This window comes from Quercus lobata, chromosome 3 (assembly GCF_001633185.2).
Source record: "Quercus lobata isolate SW786 chromosome 3, ValleyOak3.0 Primary Assembly, whole genome shotgun sequence".
Taxonomy (NCBI): Eukaryota; Viridiplantae; Streptophyta; class Magnoliopsida; order Fagales; family Fagaceae; genus Quercus; species Quercus lobata.
The window spans coordinates 14,490,158-14,513,751 of record NC_044906.1 but is presented as its reverse complement, the minus strand read 5'-3'; the positions used below and the strand labels follow the sequence as shown (position 1 = coordinate 14,513,751).

Genomic DNA, 23,594 nt, shown 5'->3' with positions numbered 1-23,594 from the left:
AAAAATAACGAAATGAATTACAATTATATAATCAAAAGTAAAAATTGAAAGTAAAAATCATGCTACATGTTTGTGTATATGCATGAAAAAAAACTAAATTCAAAATTTATTGTAGAAAAAGAGGTGGTGTAGTCTTATCCCTGTCTAGCTAATTCTTGTTAAAATCCATTTGTTTTGCAGGAAGAGAGAGAAAAACGCTTCTTTTGACAAAAAAAAAAAAAAAACGTTTTTTCCAATGTTTTTTTTACTTTATCCAAAAACAATTTTGGTAAATCGGCATGAGCAAATAACTTGCTATCTTTTGTTTTTTATGAAATATAAATAAAGATTAGATGGATTAGATGAAGAACTTGAGAGGGATTAGATTATACTAAGTTGCTGTTTTTATATATATATATATATAATTTTTATAATACACACTGCTATTTTTTTTTTCTTATATCAGGATTAGATGGATTAGATGAAGAATTTGAGAAGGATTAGATTACACTACAGGCCTGTTTGGATACAACTTATTTTGCTGAAAACTGAAAACACTGTAACAAAATAATTTTTAAATATGTGAAAAATTACTGTTCACTTTATTTTTTACTGTTCATAAGCCTAAAATCACTATTCATGGACAATGAATAGTGACATAGGCGCTGATCTTAAAAAAAAAAAAGAAAAAAAAAAAGAGAAAACGCACAATTGCTGAAAACGTAGATGCAGGACGTGGATCCAAACTCCACCCACATTGCTTTTTTTTTTTTTTTTTTATAATACACGTCGCTGTTTTTATTTATTTATAATACACGTGCTACCTTCTTTTATATATAAATTTTTTCTTTTAAATAAGGATTAGATGGATCAGATGAAGAATTTGAATTGTAATTAAATTAAGATATTTATCAAGTTAGAAATATAGAAGAAGAAAAATTATATATTTTTTAAAAAATATAAAAATCTAAAAAAATAAATCTGCAATATGGTGCAACCACTTGGTGCAACCACGGCTTTTAAGCCCAACTTTTATTATATAGTATACAAAAAATTTGTCAGACAATTTCAAACACTGCAAAAAAATAACTCAACAATTCAGATTTTTAAACTTCTGAAAGACCAAAAATATTAAAGAAAAATTATCAACATTTGAGTTTGAGTTTAAGTTGGACTTGTTAGAAAGATAGAGTTTCACTCTTTGTTAAGTTTGGATTAAACAAAAATAATTTTGTTTAAAAAAAATGATGAGTTTGAGTTTAAGTTGAACTTGTTAGAGAGATGGAGTTTCACTCTTTGTTAAATTTGGCCTAAACAAAAATAATTTCATTTAAATATTGTGCTGACATGGAAAATTGTGAGAGTTTCAAAGGCTTCGGTTTTATATAAATATATATATATATATATATATAGATTAAGAAAATCCAATTAGATTCTAAATCGGATTTCGATTGTTTTCTAATTTTACGCCACGTGTCCTTTCTAAGCTTTTAAAATTTTTGTTCTGGGTGAGTTATAATGCTGTGCAAAAGATGAATATTATAATATAAATAAACCATAAAAAAACTTAACAAAGAAAGGACAAAAAAAAAAGAGTAAAATCATGTGTATGTAAAAAATTCTAAAATTAAGAATTAAAAGAGACACACAGAGAGAGAGACACAGAGAGAGAGAGAGTAAAACTCATCTATGACTTAAAAAATGTCTAACTCTTAAACTAGGTATAATTTGAATCCATATATGTGTGTAATTAATATATATATATATATATATATATATATATATATATATTAAAATCCAAAGTTTAGAGAAAATCCAATTATATTCTCAATTTTGTGCCATGTGTCTTATCTAATTTTTAATTGTTGTGTCAAGTGAATTATCGAGTGTAAATATCAAAGAGGCCAAATTCAATTGAAATCCAATTTTGTGCTGCATGTCCATCTAAATTTTTAAATTTTGTAGTAAGGGAAATATTGGGTACAAAAACCAAAAAGTCTAAATCTAATTAAATTCTAAATTTTACATATATATATATATATATATACACACACACACATATATATAATAAGAAACTATTACATATTTTAAAAATGTATGGTTTAAAAAAGGTGTAAGCTAATACCATGTATAATTTGAATTGAATCATGTATCAGCGATTGTTTTAATTGTACCCATGCATATGCATGGGGCTATATACTAGTTAATACTAGTGTGTAACCCATGCTTACACACGGAAATTATCAATTGTAGTGGTGTTATGGGTTATTAAACTTATAGGATATTAGTTAATGTAATTTAATTATGACATTGATATGTTCAAGATTTTATCATTTTAGAACTACTAAAACATATTTTGCTTTTTTCGAATTGAATTAGATTGTTGCAAGAGGGAACAGGGAAAATGGTTTAAGTAGCAAAACGTGGATGACCAAGCAACTAGTCCCAACATAAAGAATCAAAATGTTGCCACTATACTTAGTAGATTCAACTGGAACAGTCTTAACATCGAGTCCTACAACACGCCTCGGCAAAGCCTTTAATGAAGATTGTAACTCATTTATCTTAGCATCAACCATAGAAGCAACATCAACAACACTTACCTTAACCTTTTCACCCTACAATTCGATTTCATACTTACCCATTTTTAACAATAGAGACATTGGTATGTGGTTTAGCATGTTGAAATAATTCTAACTAGTACTACTTTGTTCTTAAAAAAAAAAAAAAAAAAAAAAAAAACTCATAAGAAAAACATTTTCATGGGGATGATTAGATATATAAGTAGAGTCAATGTGAATCTTCGAGGAATAAACCTAATCTGTGGGCTAAAATAGTGGGATGGTTTAGTATCAAGGTGATTCTGTTTCTATTTTTATATATACTAGCATATAACCCTATGCAAACGCATGGATGCATTTAAAATTAAACAAAATTTTTATTATAAAAATATAAATAATTAGTCAAATTAATTTTTTTTAAAGCTTGTAACACAAGCATTCATGCATACATATAAATACATTTAAAATTAAGGCAAAAATGCAAAACTGACTCTCTAACTTTCAGCCTTTTTCATTCCAGTTCTTTAACTTTCAGTTTTGTTATTTCAGTCCTCTAACTTTTAATTTTTGTCAATGTGGTATTCTGTTAAAGCTCAGTTAGCTGATGCCATTTTTTTTTTTTTTTTTTTTTTTTTTTTTTTTTTTTAAATTTAGAAATTAAAAGAAAGTAAGAAAAATCTGTATATATAAAAAATAAAAATAAAAAATATGTAAGGGGAACGACGGACTCAACGACCGACTGAGAATTAGAGCTAATCCCGAAGCTCGACTCGGCCGAGTACCACCAACTCAACTCGTAGACATCGTTCAAGTCCCAACTCAGCACCCTCAGCGTCCCTTACCTCGCCAAACGCCTCCCTTTCTGCATTGTGTCTGACTGGAAATACTCATTTCTGCCATCCTGTTACGGCTTTCCAGTGGCTGCAATTTCGAGCCCGAGCTCACTCAGTGGGGCCAAGTGTAGGCCGTGCACGCCAGCGTGTCAAGACACGTGCGTGGCCAATGTGATGTTATCGCTTTACAAATGGTGGAGCTGGACCAACTGGAGGAACGGGATGCTTCAGCTCTGCGACTCTCATGGGGACTGGGAAAAGGGGTGGGAGAAAATTTTTGACTGAGTCGCCAGAAAAAAACTAGCTAAGTCGAGGAAGCGAGTTGGGAGAGTCCAGAGGTGGGAGTTGAGGAGATGAAGAAAAAGAGGAGTGCGAGTTGGGAGAGTCCAGAGGTGGAGGTGATGAAGTAAAATGTTTTTTTTTTTTTTTTTCCAGATTTTTTTTTAATTCCGAAATTAAAAAAAAAAAAAAAAAAAAAAAAAAAAAAAGGCGTCGTTTCAGCACCCTTAACAATAGCAGCTAACTGAACTCTAACGGAATACCACATTGATAAAAATTAAAAGTTAGAGAACTGAAATGACAAAACTGAAAGTTAAAGGACTGAAATGAAAAAGGCTGAAAGTTAGAGGGTCAGTTTTGCATTTTTGCCTAAAATTAAATACACTTTTTATCATAAAATATAGATAATTAATCAAAATATTTTTTAAAGTAAACGTAATTAGTTACCTATGAAAATTCTTACCTAAATTTAATACTACTTATGATAATTATTTTCTAATTTTTAATAAGATAGAACGTGTGGTGATTTTTGTTATATGATGATTTTTATTTTATTTATTTTTTGAGAAACATGTGGTGATTTTTATTGAGTATATGTGTTTTTTTTTTTTAATTTTATAGTTCATTAATATTAGATTCTTAGTATTTTGCACTTATTATCTCAATTGACACTAAGATTAAAAAACTTAAGTAGACACATGGCACAAGATTAAGTGGATAATTATGGTGTAATTTCCACATAAATTTAGACACATGGCAGAAAATTGGATTATAATTTCAAATTCTAATTCAGTTTTCTCTCAATTTTACCTATTAATATATATATATATGACTTATAAATTTGAATTTTTTTTAGTTATATGATTATGTTTTTTGTGGTTTATTATATTGGACTCCTCATTTTCTACACTAAATTAACTAATTTGGCACAAAAATTTAAAAATTTAGATTAGATGGAACACGTGGCGCAAAATTAAACTCTATTTGAAAGTCAATTTTTACACTAAATTAACTCACTTGGCACAAAATTCTAAAATTTATATTAGATGAGATACATGACGCAAAATTAGACTCTAATTGAATTCCAATTTGAAATTAATTGGATTTTCTCTCTGCTTTACCTATTATTATATATATAGATGGGTCCGGGCAGCATTTCCACGATATCGTTATGATCAATTAATGGGACTTGGCCGGAAAGTTTTCTTACCTCTATCATTAGCTCAGGTAGTCCCCATTTTTGGTGTTTCTCAATGCCCACTTACATACTGGTCCCGTTACTGAGTTCCTATAAACGAGAAAGGAATATTTTTAGCCCCAACGACAAAGGAATCTGAAGTAACCTCAAATCCCATGACTCATGTAATCACCAAAGGTAAATATCCATAGTCTTTTATTATAAACTTATAGAATTTGTAGTTTTATTGATAAAAAGTTAAACACTCTAAATATAACTTTTCTTCTAAAAAAAACTAAATATAAATTTTCATTAAAAAAAACTAAATATAAATTATTAATAAATTATTTATTTTACCTTTTTCCCTCCTAAAATTTTTCTTTAATTAATTTATATATTTTATATTATTTTATAAAAATTATGATGTATTGTACGGTTTGTACTTTTTTTTTTTTTGGGTAATAATCTTATAGTATTACTTATCATGATTATCTTCCTCCCCCTCACTTTTATCTTTTGATGAATTATTGTTTACCTCTTTAAATAATACTATATCTTTATTTATTTTTAATTATTTATTTATATAAGATAAAATCTTCTAAAAATTTGTATGATTGTTTAAACTTATATTTATGTACAATACATTTAATGAGAAAATATCTTCTTCTTTTAAAAAGAATCAAAGATAGAAAAGATCTAATGGTAAAAGAAGTACATATATGGCACTAGCCGTTTAAACTTTAAAGATCAAAAGGCTTATAATAAAATAAGTACTAAGTGGGTTCCAGTTAGCTCATGAACTGGTAAAGTCTTTGATGGTTATATAAGAGATCTAAGATTTAATCCCCACCTACATCAAAAACTGATTGGTGTCTTGGTCTGATGATAAAGAGTTATCATCAAAAGTAAACGCCATAAGTTGAAACTCTCTAAAAAAAAAAAAGTACTAATAAAAAAGTTTTAAATAAAAAAGAACATTATAAATTGAGTAATTATTCTGAATATGATTTTAGGATCCTCTAACTTTTCATTTTTCTTCTCCTTTTTTTTTTTTTTTCGAAAGTTACAAAAGTTTTCCAACATTTTCTATTTTAGGAGTTCTTTCTCCTTTTAGAGCAAATAGATAATGTTTTGATGGACAATAGATAAATTTGATTACAAAAAATAATGTACCTTAAAGATATGTGTTATAAATAATTAAGTTGTGTTTATTTTGTGATTCTTTCACAAAATAAAATGTTTAGTTTATTATCCAATACTTTTTTTTTTTATAAGTCTAATTGTTTTTAATTGAAAATTATCTTATATAATATAATTAATAAGTCATATGATAAAAGCCAACTGAATAACATGCAACACACATATAGAACCATTTTTAGCCAAATGTCTTGTAGCTGAATTGGCACCTCCTCATGCACAAAGTGCTTGGGGGTTTAGGAGGAAAATGGTTCAAGCTGCGGGGTTAACAGCATGTTGTAATTATTTCTCAAAAAAAAAAAAAAAACATTTTTAAATTTTTAAGGACCCAACTTTTGTTATAACTCTCTCAAAAAAAAAAAAAAAAAAGTATATGAATTGATTTTTTTTTAAATAATTGATTTGGCCCTATACAAAGTCATCCAAAGGTAAATATTTTTTAATTATCAAATGAGGAAGGCTAGTCCTAGCAACTAGAAGTCTCATTTAGGCTCATGTAAGGTAAATATATATTGCCCCACTTCATTATTATCAAAAAGACGAATATTTTATAATTAATTTATTTGGTGTGTTTACTATCATGTTCACTGACCTCTTTATCCAGAACTATAATAGTAAGACATATTAATAAGTTGAAACTTGAAACTTGTGAATTGGTATATGCTTTAAGTACTAAGTTGTGAAAGAGGTGGGGTTCAAGTGATAAGTTTAATTGTAATGGTATCTTTTGTGATATTTTATGTTTGTGGCTCAAACCACATTTCCTCTTATCCACTATTTACCAATAAATTTTTTTATCTTGAAAAGAGACTGCGAATTTGTATTTATGTAAAATTATAAATTTGTGCATGAATATATTCTTTTACGGTCAGTGTTTCTACCAACTTTAATTGAAACTTTTCACCAAGACTGGCTGCATATAGTTTGAGGGAAAACTATGTACTTTTTTTTTTTTTTTTTGAATATCATTTAAATAATATTTATTTAATTTTTTATATTATAATTTTTTTCAATTGAAGTCATTTTTTATACTTTTTGAAGTACAAAATTACTACTTAATATTTTTTTTTTTTCGGAAACCAATTAATATTCTATATTTAAGTTTTGTTAACATCTACTTTTCAATAATAATAATAATAATATTCACAGTCAACAGCACAAAAACAGTAAACAAAAAACAAAAAATGATAGTGGTAGTAGTACACAAAAATCCCAACTAAGAAATGAAAATGCCCCAGCTCCACTGCACTGCATAATCCTAGAGCATGTTCTTCAACCCAATCATTGCCTGCTTCTATTCTTGCACACATAGCCCCAATACAATGACACCCGCCATCACGGATAGCCACTCCCAAAACATGCCCCAAAGTATCTTGTAGTTTTTGAACATTCTATGTTCTTAGCCATATTCCTTCCATTTGACAGCCTATGTTTCATACATCCTTCACGACTGCTTGCATTTTGCTATCTAGGAAGCCTTGTATTCTACCATAAGGCCACTGCTTCAACATTAGCTAGAAGAGTAATAACCTTGTAAATCCTTTGTTTTTTGTTGCCTCCAGAGCTTCTTTCACAGCCAAGCAGATGATCGCCACCTTGGTAGCTAGCTAAGATTCTTTTGTCTTGCTCGATCTTTGCAAACAAAACCTAGCCCTGCTTATATTTTATTCTTTCATGTACAATCTGACATAACAGAATACCTTGTCAGCTCATACATTCCACAAGGCCTTGATTTAGCTTCCCCTTCATAGATTATTGTTGCCTATCAAAGGCTTCCCTGCAAGTGCAAAAACAAAAATTATGACGGAATAATATATTTTAGAACATTTTAGTACCCCTTTTCTCCGACTGATTGCTTTTATGACCGAATAAGTGTTTCCAACTTCCTTTTCACATTAAGAGGTTTGTCAAACAAGTGTAACCCTTAAATGAGCATTTAAATGTTTTGACAACCGACTAGTCGCTAAAATTGGACAAATAATTCAGTGTACATAGACATACTTTGCGTTTCATATAGGATTTATGTCCACCTAGCTAAAAAATTGACATGTTTTACCATTCACCATAAAACATTAGCAATGATATAAAACATAAAAATTTTATTAAAAAAAAAAAGAAAAAGAAAAATCTGAGTTGATGGTATCGATTTCTTGTCTCTCTCTTTCCTTTCAATTTTTTTTCTTCTTTTCAATTCATTAATTAAAAGAATATCACATATTTTTCAATATAATTATTTTAAAATATAATGTTGCTAGTATTAATTTGACCCTCCTCAGTCCTCACCATGATCTAAGTTGCTAAATCTTAGCCTGAAATCATGTAACTTAAGAAGCCAGAGAATGTCACCACCACCTTTAAGCCAAGAGTTTGGTGAGAGAGAATCATAGGTGTCTATTAATCCGCAGAATGACCACAAACACGTGGACACTTTTATTTGTGTAAAGTAACGAACATGTGGGCGAAAACAAAGAAATGTTTGCACAAAGTCAAAGGCCAAAGCCACACTAACCAGTATTCACACAAGTAAAGATCGAAAAGGTCAAGACATGTATTGTAAGTTGTAACTTGCATGCAATGTTTTGGCATCGAAACTGAATCCATAATGGAACAAAAGAGTCTACATTTCAACAATATGACGCCTGCTATTTCATTCCATAATGGAACAAATGTCAAAGTTTGTTAAAATTTGAGACAATTAAAACTGAATCCCTTAGTCAAATTATGTCAATACATCTAATTTTTACATGCATCATAACACTTGAGTCAAACTAATACAAGTAATATACATTATGGGATTTCAAAATCTAACAACAATAATCATATCATGCCCGAGTCAAATACAAGATTTACATTTACAAGTAATTGAGCAAGGACAAACCTACCTTTATCCTTTTTACTGCAGAGCCTTCTGGCCCTATTGGCAATCCTACAATCCGAAGTGCCTGCTCTTTTCTTTTTTTCTTTTTCTTTTTTGATAATTTGAAGTGCCTGCAATCACCCAATTAAGGAGAGAAAGTGGATATGAGGAAACTAATGAGTAACTAACTTCACCTCTAGTTTACGACCTGTGCAATACTATACAAAATATTAAACCCAACAAAACCAAATGGAACAAGAGCTCACAATTTCAGACAGGACTTTCATGTATTAAATACACAGATTTCCAAACTTCAACACAAGGTGCAGATTCAGAGCAGGAGAGGCAGCGGCAATTCACAAGTTACTACAATCAAGTATTTCTAATAACTTAACTGCCATGCACTTCAACACCAACAGAACTGTAAGCAAAAAAAATTTCAAGTAATTCAAAACATGTCTTTACTCAAATGCGCCTTATGAATGAGATGATCTTGGATATCATATGGTATCCAGCATTTTGTGTAATTTAGAACATGTCTTTACTCAAATACTCACAATTAAGCCTAATGACGAACCTTGTAAATGTTTCCAAGATCTGGGTGTAAGAATCTTATCAGAGAGGTCCCATCTCTATTTCAGGAACTTCAACAGGACAAAAAAAATATTTAATTAAGGTCTCTAATTTTACCTTCAAATATAATAAACTTAATTTATTCATGGGTTGGAATGTGAACCTGTTATGCTTGGATTGGGCCTGGTTATGAAGTTAATGAAGCTGAAGCTTGGGCCTAATATAGCTTGTTTCGAAAACAAGCTCAATGCTTGAACTGTCTTGTCTGGCTCAAAGGCTCTCAAGCATAACACTTTCATACAGGCCTCCAATTTATGGTTTTCTGTCATCCAAAATTTTATAAGATTTATAGAAACAAAGAGCCCAGAATAAGGTAAAAGTCTGGGTGTGTGTGCGAACAAAAAAGGCCTAACGGACATGTATTTCAAATTGATAGGTTATGTCATCAAAGACAGAGTACAATCAACCATATTCTAAGATCTTTTGAATTTTAAATACATAGTAATAAAAATTGACACAAGCTATGAGTGATTGATTTTAACAAACTGAGCAGATCTGGCTATCTAATCAAACTTTAACAAACTGAATTAAGCATTGATTGTTGGCAACAGTTTAGCTTAAGGTCTCTGAATTATAAATAGTCAACTGGTACTATTCAACTTGGCTCATTTGCATCTCTAAAGCTTTTTTTTTTTTTTTTTAAATTGGTAAGTTACACGTACTCAGTGGGTTTAGAACCCACAACCTCACCCTCCAACCAATTATTAAGGAAGAAGGAAGTGTCAGTTGAGAAATTGCTAATTGATCATTCCTAAAGCTAAAAGTTAAAAGATTTTGATGGCTAAAATCACGTTACCACAGATGAGTTCAGTGATTTATCTAACAAAGAGGGGGAAAGGACAAAAATTTTGATGCATAGTAGGGGAAAAAATCACAATTCTTTTTATTTTTTTAATATAAAAATACAAATCACAACTCTATAAATTACATAATCATGTAAAGGCTACATGTAACTAAACATCCATGTTTAGTTTCTTTTAATGCTTCTCCACTTGAATCCGAAAATAAAAGTAAATGATTACATTCAAAAATAAAAGAAAACATACATGAGTAAAGAATAAAATATTATGGGGTAGGACATGAAGATTTCAATATAATAAAAATGTTAGTCAGAAATAAAGGGGAGAGAAAAAGATTCATAAAATTTGCGTAGCCAACCCCAAGTACATAGAATGGACATAATCCTCCGTAAATCTTGGCATGTATTTCCACCACAAAAGTACAGTCCTAAAATTTGAGTGTTTTAGGTGTTTTTGGAAAGTATTTTGTTGAAAAATCTGAAAAATTTCAAAAATCCTGTTTTGCCCTGTTTTGGCGGCTTAGTCGCGGGTATGTCAAGTCGCGTGCCTCAGTCGCGTCTTCGCGGGTCATTTTTGGCGACTTGTTCGCGAGTGGAAGGTCCAATCGCGAGGGTTACTCAGAGATTTTCGCGGCTCAGCTCGCGACTCACTCGCGGGTAGACCTACCAGTCGCGAAAAACACTTAGAAAATTTTTTCAAAGTTTTGTCCTTGAGTGTTTTGGCGGCTTGAACTGGCGACTTTGTGGCGACTTAATCAAGTCGCGAAAAACGCGTGTTTGGCAGATATAGGACCAGTTTTTAAATCTTTTTCAGTTTTCCCTCGAACATTTGTGAACTGTTCATCTTCTCTCTAAAATATCTCCTTCCCAAACACTCCGAGAATCCATTTTCAAATTTCATTGGTGCTTCATTTCTTGTCCAAATCACCAAGAAAAGGTATGGGTTTTGTTTTCTCAATCTCATTTTCCCTATTTCATGGATATTCTTGTTACTGTTTGGATTGATATTGTGTTCGATATATTTCTCTCTTTGTGTGATGGGTATGGCTTGTTATGTTTGATACTGTTCTCATCTGTTTTCATGTTGAGTGGTCACAATGTGTTTTTTTCATTATTCTGATATTTGCCTGTTGTTTAGACTGAAAACCTTTTAGTAAATGGGTTTGGTACTTATTTGACTTGCTCATTACACTTGCTTGAGTGTTGATGTTGGATTTCGGTTTTGGGCTACTGAGTTTTTATGATAACATAATGTGTGTCTCTCAACCATGTGCTCTAGTTTGGATGCTTTGTTACTTCATTTTGAAATTTTTTCCCATGTTCATATCTCTTGTGGAGTGTTTTATGATATCAATTCTTATTGTTCGAATGCTGTATCTGTTTGCATATCATAGTCATGGTAACCTGTCTCATTGACAGTTTTGTTAGTTGTTTTTGTCTCTCTATGCCTTTGTGCTCTGTCACCATTTTGCTGCACCTGTCATTTTGTGCTCCTTTGTATTGTTGGAAGTTTGGTTGGGTCTGCACTATCTTCAGTTTGTATTTATGTTTTGGAATTTTTTTCCTTCTATTAGCACTGAATCTTGTTGACATTTATCCTGTGTGGTACTGCTGTTGGTTCTTTGTTGTGGGCCTGTTCTCTTGCAGATGTCTCGTCGATCTTCCAGGGGAAAGGACATTGTTGCTGACGATCCAGCAACACCAGTTGCTAAAAGGACTCGACTATCATCACAGGCATCTCAAGACCCCAACGAGGATAGGTTCAGAACTCCGCTTACCTCACACGTCTACTCAAACATTTTTGACAAGTCAACTACTATAGTGGAACGGGTGGTGGAGTTTAACACCTTAGGGACCACTTTTATCCCTCGAATCTTTGAGAAACGAGACTGGGCAAACTTGTTTGGGAACTTTGACGATCCAATGGCTGAACTGGTTAAGGAAGCTTTCTCCAATACAACTGATCTTGGAGCTGAACTAATTTTATGGGTCAGAGGAAAGGAGTTTATCGTCACTCCGAACTCCATAGCCGATACTCTCCGCATCAACAGGCCTCAGAATGTGGATCTAACTCCTTACGATGAACGAACTCCAGAGGTTGGAGAAATTCTACAAATCCTAGGATCCGATCATGAAGTATCCAGTGCAGGAACATCCATCAGCACCGCAAAGTTTGCACCAGAGCTGACCACTCTGAAGTTGATCATGTTCACCAATCTCTACCCACTGTCCAACACTACATTCATCAATCTTGGGAGAGCTCTATTCCTTTGTGATCTCATTACAGGAGCCTCCATTGATATATGTGCTCACATCTACTACACCTTGAGGAAGACCGCTTGTCGAACTGCAGCTCGAGGAATTATTCCATTTTGCAGTCTCATCATGAAGCTCATTCTTCGTGAAGGCATTATTCCTCCTGCAGATGGAAAGCTGTTGACTCGTCAGCGTCCTATTTCCATGTTCACTATTCAAGCTAGCAGAAGTCACTCCTCTAAAACACCAAGGAGTGCTCACATCTCTCCAGTTACTCCATCTGCCCCTGAATCAGAGACACCTGCACATACCACATCTACTTCGCATGCTGCTCCTGAAGCTTCACAGGCTAGTATTCCGCAAGCACAGACTGCTCCTCATACTGATAGAGTGGGCAGTGTACTTGAGCATATTCAGAAACGCATTGATGAGATTGTGGCACTTTTCTACTCCACAAACAACCATGTACAAATGCGTCTTGAGACTATGGAGAATCAGCTAGATGTTATTCAACAAAAGTTGGACGAGAGCCTTTAGCTATTCGTGCCAAAAAGGGGGAGAGCATTCAGTAAGGGGGAGAAAGTTCAAAGGGAAGTGTGCATAAGTGTGCATAGTGATAGGGGGAGTTCACACATACTTTTGTTTTAAGTCTTATTCTCTAAACTTATATTTCGATGATGTTATTTAGGTTTTTTTTGTTTGTACCCATGTGCTTTTGTAAGCTTTTAGGGTTAATGTTTTTTTTTTTTTGCATAGTTTGTAGGCTTTATGGTATGTACCTTACTTAATTGCAGCCTTTATGCTATGTTGAAATCAATACTTTAATCTAAATGTCTTGCATTTTGATTTATGTACTGTCACTCTTGTGCCCTTGTAGGATTGTTCCTAGATGCATATACCTTGTGTACTATGCATTGGTTGAGTGTTGAACATACAAGTGTCTTGCCTTGTGCTTGTTAACTTGTATGTCCTTGTGTTCATTCCAAGTGTGAATGAGCACTGTGATCACTACCTTGTGGTGTTCACTTGGTTGATCAAGCCATGGTTTGTTTCTTAACTCCATCTTTGCTTGATCACATATTGCCTGTTTCATATGCATTTTATGATTTTCTGCTTACAATGATCATGGTGTATTGTTGTGTTTCAGGAGTATTATGTTCATATGATTCAAGTGCTTCACAGTTTCTAGAATTAGGTGTGAGTGAGTTTTGTTCAACTGTTCCCAACTCACATGTTAAGTCTAGAGTCTGTTTTAGGGTTTTGTCACGGAATAGCCAAAGGGGGAGATTGTAAGGTTGAATTTATTCAACCATCTAATTGGCTTTATTCCGTGCCAAATTTTCTTGTAATTCAGCATTTAGTAACCCTGTATTTAGGTGGGTTTGATGTAAGGGTAGTGAGTGAGATAGAGTGAAGATTACTCAAGAGTGTGCAAGAAAACAGAGACTCGCGGCTGGGACTCGCGGGTGACTCGCGGCTGCAAGCCGCCAGACGCAGCACACATGCCAAGCATGCTGGAAGGTGAACAGTCATGCAAGCTGGAGCACTACAGGACAAAACAAGACAACTGGCCATACGGTTATCTCGCAACTGGATCTCGCGACTTAGTCAAGTCGCGAGGTCAAGCCGCGAGCCACCCCTGTTTTGTAAAACCTGACGTTTCACATTCCTCTCCCACTCTAGTATAAATACCCCTTTTACCCATGATTGTGAGAGAGCTTCCAGAGAGAATTTTGAGAGAGAAACCCTAAAGAAAAACAAGATTGATTCACCCACAATCTATACATTAGAGTCTCTTCAAATTCCTCAACTCTCTTCCTCTCCATTGTCAAATCCTTGAGAGGCATTATACCAAACCTAGTTCTCACCATCATCATCACTGTGAGACAGCTGTTTGGATTTCTGGGAAGCAGTTAGGAAGGAATCAATCTTCATTGGTTGATGCTACGGTCTAGTAGCGGAATTCGGGAAGCTAGAAAAGAAAAAGGTTCGGCGCAACCTCGCTGGAGCAAGAAGCTTGGAGGGCTTAGGTGCACTGGGTAGATTAGGCTTGGAGGGTCTATTGCTGTCCATGTATCCCAACTGTATTTTCTAGTGGATTGTTTACCGCTTGGAGGGCGGCGGAGAGGTTTTACGCGGAGGGCTTCGGTTTCCTCTTCGATAACACATCGCGTGTTGTCTTTGTGTTTGCATCTTCCTTCCTCTCTGTCTTTACCTTTTTATTTTCTGCTGTGGATTATATTTTGTTTTGGCTTAGATAGTTTTTACCAATTCCATATTATAGCATATGTTAAGTTTCCGCACACTAGTTGTTTGACATATTGCTTGAATTGGTTAAGTTGTAATTTGGGGGTCTAAACGTTCAAAGGTGTTTATACACGTTTTTGAACTTTCATCATATATATATATATATATATATATATATATATATATAAATCATTAAGAAAATTGGTAAGTATATTTCTCAAGAAATCTTACCACTCCCCAAATTTTGCATTGCGGTTTAAAGGTGATTATCCCTCATGAATTGCACAGTGCACTGCTTGGACACTGGAACAAGGTTAATCAAGCAGAGAATCACACAATAAGTGCAGCATTAATCCTTCAATGACATATGCAAGTTTCCTCCATAGTTTTCTCCAACCAATGCCTGCAGGGTTGAGTTCCAGAAGGGAAAAAAAATCAGAATCTTTAAATATCATCTCTTAATAGAATAGGAAATAAATGTTAGGCACATAAATACTGTGGGTGTGTGTGAGAGAGAGATTATGGAGAAATTGAGCTTCAAATCCAACACTAAAAAATGAATGCAGATAATACAAAAGCATACTGAAGTCAAAATTTAAGACTCACACTAGCTATACTACATTTGTAGTCTCGATGAAAATGTATATTTAGCAATAGATGGGTCATCATGCATTAATAAATGCTCCAAAGGGTCCTGAGCATGATTTACAGTAATGGTATAACCCCTCTACCAGTTAATAATTAAGACAATATAAACACCTGAGGACATAGATTTATCATATCAAGAAAGCAGTACAGTGTTTACCTAATAGCAAGAGAGCAACTTAGGCAGTTAAAAATTTATGCCTATTTTTATTCAAACCAAAATGTAGAGGACAGCATTCAACTTGTATGAATCTCTTTACAGAGGTACAATAGATCCCTTCAGAAAAAGATTTCTTTAAAACATACACTAAGTCCAAATATGGATAGTACTTCCGAGGTGACACAATTGTAAGATAAATCTAGGAACTATTAAGCCTGTAACAACTCAGAGAAACCACAAAACACTGATGCCGTTAACAACCCAGTCCACTTCTGTCTTACAACACACTTCAGTTTTTACCACAAATTTGTACAAAAATATTACCCAGTTTTTTCTATTTATTATTTATAAATATAAGTCAAGGCCACAAACTAGCAAACAGAAAACTTACAGCATAGGAAATACTTTTGGAAGTGAGTATAAGGCAGTGATCCCAGCAGCTAAAGACACAAAAGTGTTTTACATGTATGTGAGTAGATGCTTGGGGACAGCCTCAACATTGACAAGCATTCACTAAAAATCAGAATTGTTCCTGAAATGCCACAATTTTTACAACTTCCCCTGCAAAAATGAATGAAAAATCAAGATATTCCTTACGATTATCATTACCCCAATAATCAGTTTTATCCTCCACTACTGTAGGGATGGAGGTGACATGCAATATTTATGATATAAATCTCCAAGCCAAACCACAAGCCTCTACAAGGGTCAAGAGTTTCATTTTTCACTACCACAAAAAGGACAATAGGTATTAATATAAGGGTTGTGTTCGGTGCCCGTTACGCACAAAAGTTTTTACTTTTTTCTGGCACAAGTTTTGTCTTTTTTTCAGTTTATGTCAAGTTTTCAGTTTTGCAGGTACTGTTTGAGATTTTTCCCAACTTTTTCAGACAATTTTTTTTGTCTTTTCTGCCCTTAACCAGCACCGAGCGGTGCTTGTTAACATTCTCCTTAATATAATTTTTCCTTCTTAAGATTTCAGATCTAATAAGTAGTACCTTTTCTACAAATATTCCAAACAAAATAATAGATTTCGCTTGGAATGCTAGATGCTTTGAGGATTGTGAACAGTCTATTTTTGACATTAAATCTTTCTTTTTCTGTACTCTCCTTGATTTGAGTGTAGTTTTGCCTTTTCATTCTTGTTTTTCTCTCTTCGATCTTATTGATCATTGTAATCTGGGCTCTTCATTTGTGCCACTCTAGTAAACTTTCAGTGTACTTGGTTGGTTTTTTCTAATAAAATTTCTTATGTTACTTATAAATAAAAAATAAAACAATAATTTAACTTGCAAGCACCCATGATCTGCTTTAAAACTAAATTTGATGAGCTAATTACAACCAGATTACTTTTGCAAAACTAAAACTGATTCAAGATCTAATTTGATCCAGAACCTAATCACTAAGGATTTATGAATTTTGGGGCTGGTTTGGGGAGAGGAGCATACCTATAGAAGGTTTCATATTTAGGCTATATTTGAATTGGAATACTAGTTTTCTATGATTGGAAAACTTTGAATAATGATTGGAACATAGTAAAGGTAACTAGTACAAGAAAGAAGATCTATCAATCTAGTCTCAAACTAGGACTCTCGAGTATCCACCTAAGAGGGCAGTATAATGCACCCAATGGCTAGTGTGAATATAATTCTTAGCAATAGTTTCATTATGAGAAATACTAAATTACAGAATTATATAGAAAAACTGAGGAATTACTTAAATGGCTAAGTAACCTACTACAATACATAAGCTACTGTCCTTACCAGTCTTCCATAAATTTAATTGTTACTAAATGTCTCATTTGTTCCACAAAATAATAAACTAAGATTAGTAAATATGATTATGCCACTAGTCAAGCGCTATAAGCCCCTCTTCCATTCTATGCAAAATAGAAATAAATTTTCTTCATTTATTCACTTGTTAAAGCATCCTGCGTCCACAACTTTCATAATTCATAAAAACATTGAATTTCATGATCAAAAAACCATCAGGTTACCATTATACCATAATTCTACCAAAGTTTCTTATCTTCTAGTCAATGAACAAAGAAGTAACTTCATTTCTATATTGGTTCCAACTTCTAAGCCTAGTGCCAATACATAATGATATTAAGAATTAAGTTTACATCGAAAAATATTTTGAAATACCAATCCATGGAAAAAGGTTTAATGCAACAACACAAGTGCAACAAAATTGCAACAAATAATCTAACAGATTCACACACATTCACATTTTATTTCAATCTTCTAACCTTTTCCCTCTTTCCCAACCCATAAACTCTATTCCAGTTTCAAAGTAAGATACGACTCTCCATTGTACATTTTCATAATATTGTATCAAAAGATTTGATCTAGCAATTTAGGATGAATGTATATCCTACCTATGTTTTATTCTAAAATGTGTATAAACTATAATGACAAATTTAGTGAGAAAAAAAAAGCTCTACATATGAGGCAAGTAATAATAACAGGGGGATTGCAGGTATACCAAATCCATTGAAGGTCAAAATATTAGTGGTAGTAGAAAGAAGATGATCTCTAATATTAACTACTAAGTAAGGAAAATCTACTAGTATCAATGGTCTTTGGCTGATATTCAATTGACCTATCACGAGCACCAAAATTACCCCATGAGCATAACCAATTGCAAACAAATTATTCTGTCATTTCACAAATACATAAAACTAATTGCATGTTCACAATGTTGCATCAACTGAAGTTCAAGATAATTTTCACAAAAATAATTTCAAATTTACAACACTAGTGCTCAACATAGTTCCAAGGAAAGATAAAAAAAATAGAATAGCAACAAACAACCTAGTGCCAATACAAGAAAATAAATATCACTAAGGTAAAAGAATAACTTGCAATGAAAATACCTAGTCCTTAATCATTAGTCAATATGTTGATATGATTACATACGGTACAAAGTAAAACAATAAGTTTACTCCAATATAGCTTTATCTAATGGGGGAGGGAGGGAGGCATGAAGCAACCAAAAGAGCCAAACTAATTATACTATTTGTTTCACTGTTGTCCCTGTGTTATATAAAAAATAACTAAATTTTCCCCAGGGGTGGGTCCAAAGGGCCTTGCCTTGGTGAGGTTCCTCATCATAAAAAAATAAAAAAATAAATAACAAAATTTACTAATAATGGCACTCTTACTTTAGAACAACTATCCTAGATACCCTTAAATGAATAAAGGTTCAAGAATCTCTAGTAACACTCAAATCGTAGTAAGAACAAACAGGACATCAGAATTATGAAGGTTGGACACAAAATAGATCCTGCCTTTTGGCAAAAGATAACTAAGAGGTATGAAAGTGAAAGAGACAGTAAATTAAACTAATTGATATTTTAGAAGTCTGACAGCTCAATCTATTATGGTTTTAAAACAATAGTTTAACTTACAAGCACCCATAACCTGCTTTAAAACTAAATTTGATAAGCAAATTACAACCAGGCTACTTTTGTAAAACTGAAACTGATTCAAGAACTAATTTGGTGCAGACCTAATCGCTAAAAGTTTAAGAATTTTGGGGCTGGTTTAGGGAGTGCATACTTATACAAGGGGTATGATATTTCGCATTAACATTACATTAGAAAAAATTTGAAACACCTATCCATGAGAAAGGGTTTAATGCAACAAAATGAGTGCACAACGAAATTGCCACAAAAGACCGGACAGTAAAAGGAATAAACAATCTTGGGCACATAAATGAAAAGAAATACCATCTCGTAAGAAGTATAGAATTTAACTCAAAGCAAATATACCACTCACATAATGACTAGTGATAGGTTAAAATATAAAAGCTATCTTTGATCTTGAGACACTAAATAACCTTCACCTAGACTTCGGAAGCAGCTTTCGAATATTTTCATCTACTTGATTAGACGATAGCAAGTCAATAAACATGGCAGCAGTTGTTGCGTTTGCTGAAAATCCATTGTCAACCATCATTTTGAGATATTTCATTGCCTTTGCTGTCCCACCATGTTGCAATAACCCTTGGATTAATGTGTTATATGTGTGCTCGTTAGGTGAACAATCATTGCCTTCCATTTTCTCAAGCAGCTCAATCGCTTCATCAATTAGCCCCTCTTTGCAAAACCCTTTAACCATTATAGTGTAAGTCTAAACATCAGGTTGCAATCCTTTTGCAAGAAGACTAATAAAGATTTCTCTTGCAGTTGTAAGCTCCCTAGCATTGCACATACTGTCAATTAAGATGTTGTAAAACACAATATTGTGGTCCAACTTTTTTTCTTCCATCTCCTGAAACAATGCCATTGCCTCAGCAATTCGTCTGTTCTTACAAAATCCATCTAACAAGATGGCATAAGTTTGGGGATCTGGATGTTGGCCACAAGCTTGCATTGTATTGAATAACTCTAGTGCAGCCTAGACTCTCTCCACTCAACAAAACCCACCAATAAGAGTGTTGTAAGTCACAACATCAGGAATCACTCCCTTGTTGGACATTTCATGAAAGATACGCATCGCCTCATCAATTTTTTTATTTTTGCAATATCCATTTATCAATATGGTATAGCTAACCACATTGGGTGAACAACCCTTCTCAACCATCATATTAAACGTCTTAACTGCCTTATCCATTTGGTTTTGTAAACAATAACCATCAATCAAAGAATTGTAAGTGACTTTGTCAGGCTCAATGCCTCTTTGAACCATCACATCAAAAAATTCTTTTGCCTCAATCAACATCCCTTCCTTGCAAAGTGTGTCCACCAATATGCTAAATGTTTGTACATCTGACATGACCTTCCTTTGCCCCATCTCATTCAACAAAGTAGCCGCCTCCCTCCACTGGCCAAAATTGCATAGTCCTTGAATTACGCAACTATAAGTGACAACATTTGGCTGAATGCCTTTACTCATCATTTCAGAAAAAAGTTTCAAAGCCTCAGTTACCAATTTGTCCTTACATAAACTGTCAATGATCGTGCTATACAGCACCAAATTTTGTGCAAAATTCCTTTCTTCAATCTTCCTGAGCAACCTAATAGCCACACTAGTCTGGCCAATCTTACACAGACCATTTACTATTGTTCCACAAGTAAATGCATCAGGTTGGTACCCTTTGTTCTCCATTTCATCTACCAACCTCAAAGCTCCAGGAGTATTACCTTGAAGATAAAGACCATTAAGAAGAGTGTTTAGAGTAGGTTGGGTAGACTGATAACCAAGTTTCAAAATTGTTGCTAAGACAGAGAAACCAAAATCGACTCGGTTCAAATGGCTGTAGCAATTAATCAAAACATTGAGAGTATAAACATTGGGAGTAATTCCAAAGGAGCCCATATCTCTAATTAGAGTAATGACTGCAGAGTAATGCTTCATTCTTGTAATGGCACCCAACAACTGAGTAAAATCGACAATGGAAGGCAAAGGGTGCATGTGAAGCATTGTATCAAACAGGCCTAAGGCATGATCAAGATTCTTAAAGGTTCGAGATTTGCAGTGATCTCTCACAGAATTCAACAACTGATTCCGATTCTGACATGGGGTTTTCGCATTTTCTCTAATGGTAGAACAATAATGAGAAGTAAAAGCACGAAATGGAAGGCTAACTCTAATAATCAAATGATTGCATATAAAAAGAAGAGAGGATGTTGATTTACCCATTTCACAATGACGACAGTCTCAGCTACCAACTCGGGTTTGGTTTCGGCTTAGCTACGAGAGGAGAAATCACGGTGGTGGAGTGGCAGATCGGAGAGCGAAGCAGTGAGTACGACCGTACGAGTTCGAAGGTAAGAGTGAGTAAAGAATGAGAATGATTTGTTCGAAGGTAATAAGAGTAAAGAATGAGTTAACCTTGTGCAAAAGAGTATAATATAAAATAAAAAACTATCAAAAACCCAATAAATAATATAAATAAATATATAAACTCATTTGTATATAAAAAAAAAATTAAAATTAAAAAAGAGAGCAAAACTCATTTATGACTTAAAAAATGTCTAACTCTTACACTAGGTATAATTTGAACCTATATATGTGTAATTGTAATCTATATATATAATTAAAGTTAAAACTGAGAAAAAATCTAATTTAATTCTAAATTAGATTCCAATTGTTGTGTAATTTTACATTATGTGTCTTATTTAAGTTTTTAACATTTTTGTTATTAGTGAGTTAATGTTGTGCAAAAGGCGAAAAGTCTAATATAAATAAATTATCAAAAACCCAATAATAATAAGGGAAATGCTAACGAGTGCCCTAAGGGCACTGGTTAATAATCCATATAAAGAAAGTTTTTATGGGAAATGAAAAAAAAAAAGTAATTAATATTTTGACAGCTTTTTTTCATTTCCCATAAAAGTGGTATCAAAACTTTTTTAAAGTGAATTATTAATGAGTGCCCTAAGGACACTCGTTAGCAAAACCCTAATAATAATAATAATAATAATAATAAAAAACTCATGTGAATTTCCAAAAATAAAAATAAAATAAAAAATTAGAGAGAGAGAGAAAGAGTAAACTCATCTGTAACTATGTAAATAATTAAAGTCAATACTGAGAGAAAATCCAATTAGATTCTAAATCGGATTCTAATTGTTATCTAATTTTACACCACGTGTCATTTTTAAGTTTTTAAAATTTTTGTTCTAATTGAGATAATGCTATGCAAAAGACAAAGAGTACAATATAAATAAACCATCAAAAACTTAATAAAGAAAGGGAAAAAAAAGGAGTAAAATCATTTTTTAATTAAAACATTCTAAAATTAAAAATTGAGAGAGAGAGAGAGAGAGAGAGAGTAAAACTCATCTATGACTTAAAAAATGTCTATTTCTTAAACTATGTATAATTTGAATCCATATATATGTGTGTGTGTGTGTGTATTAAAAGCCAAAGCTTAGAGAAATTCCAATTAGATTCTCAATTTTGAGCCACTTGTCCATCTAATTTTTTAAATTTTGTGGCAAGAGAATTATTGGGCACAAAAACCGAAAAGTATAAATCCAATTAAATTTAAAATTCTATATATATATATATATATATATATATATATATACACACACAATATTAATAAAAGGATTCCTAGTTTGGTTTTTAACATTCTGCATACTTTTCTCAAAAAACATTCTGCATACTAAAATACATGCACACAAATTCTTAAACTCTCTAAAATGCCCTTATCTTTTAGTTCAATAATTTTGAATTTAAAAAGACAATCTGGTTAAAAGAGTAATTTATTATTTTTAAAAGAGTTCCTAAGTTTTAGGCTTTCAAATCATAGTTATTAAACCCAGACCAGACGATGACCCGGTCTATAAGTTGGGTTACTGGGTCACTGGTTCAACCAATGGGTCATTGGTCGAATTGTAGGGTCAAATAAAAAAAATTTAAAAATTATATATATATATATATATATATATATAATCAAGTTTGAGAAATCATAACCTGAATATGTAAATTAAAAAAAAAAAAGGCATATGCCTAAATTAAACTCGCCATTATAATTCAAAATCAATAATTCATATGCAATAGCATTAGAAGAAACAAACAAATTAATTTATATTTTTCAGTAAAGTTAAGGTCAGCTAAAACCTAAAGCAACAAACAAATTCAAAGCAACAAAATAGTCAAAACTCAAAGAAGAAACAATGTCACACTCTCACATTGTACATGACCAAAAAAAAAAAAAATAATTAAACCAAAGATGCTAAAACTAATAAACAATCAAGAAATAAAGTATATAATAAAATTTAAAAAAAAAAAAAACCCTAAACAAAAGAAGATAGTTGGTGGCATAGAGTTATATGGTCATACTTACATGCTAATTGTTGGCCAAGTACATCTATTCAAACTTCAAAGCATAAAAAAATTTATGCATAGTAGCAACCCACAGTAGTAGGTTTTGAGAATTGTGAAAACTGAAAAATGGTACACATACAAAGTACAAAGTGTGAATCCGTAGGGCAGGGTGCAAGGAACAATACTT

General features: G+C 32.6%; 1 long non-coding RNA gene and 1 pseudogene across 1 annotated transcript; both read right to left on the bottom strand.

Annotated features, from left to right (window-relative positions):
- Nucleotides 1-7,146: 7,146 nt before the first annotated feature.
- On the bottom strand, nt 7,147-9,524 carry LOC115979968. The gene is made up of 4 exons (XR_004089251.1): nt 9,461-9,524; nt 9,150-9,304; nt 8,909-9,014; nt 7,147-7,803 (listed from the first exon to the last, which is right to left on the bottom strand). It is a non-coding gene; the product is annotated as an uncharacterized LOC115979968 (long non-coding RNA).
- Nucleotides 9,525-18,767: 9,243 nt separating this feature from the next.
- On the bottom strand, nt 18,768-21,415 carry LOC115979967 (annotated as a pseudogene).
- Nucleotides 21,416-23,594: the final 2,179 nt, after the last annotated feature.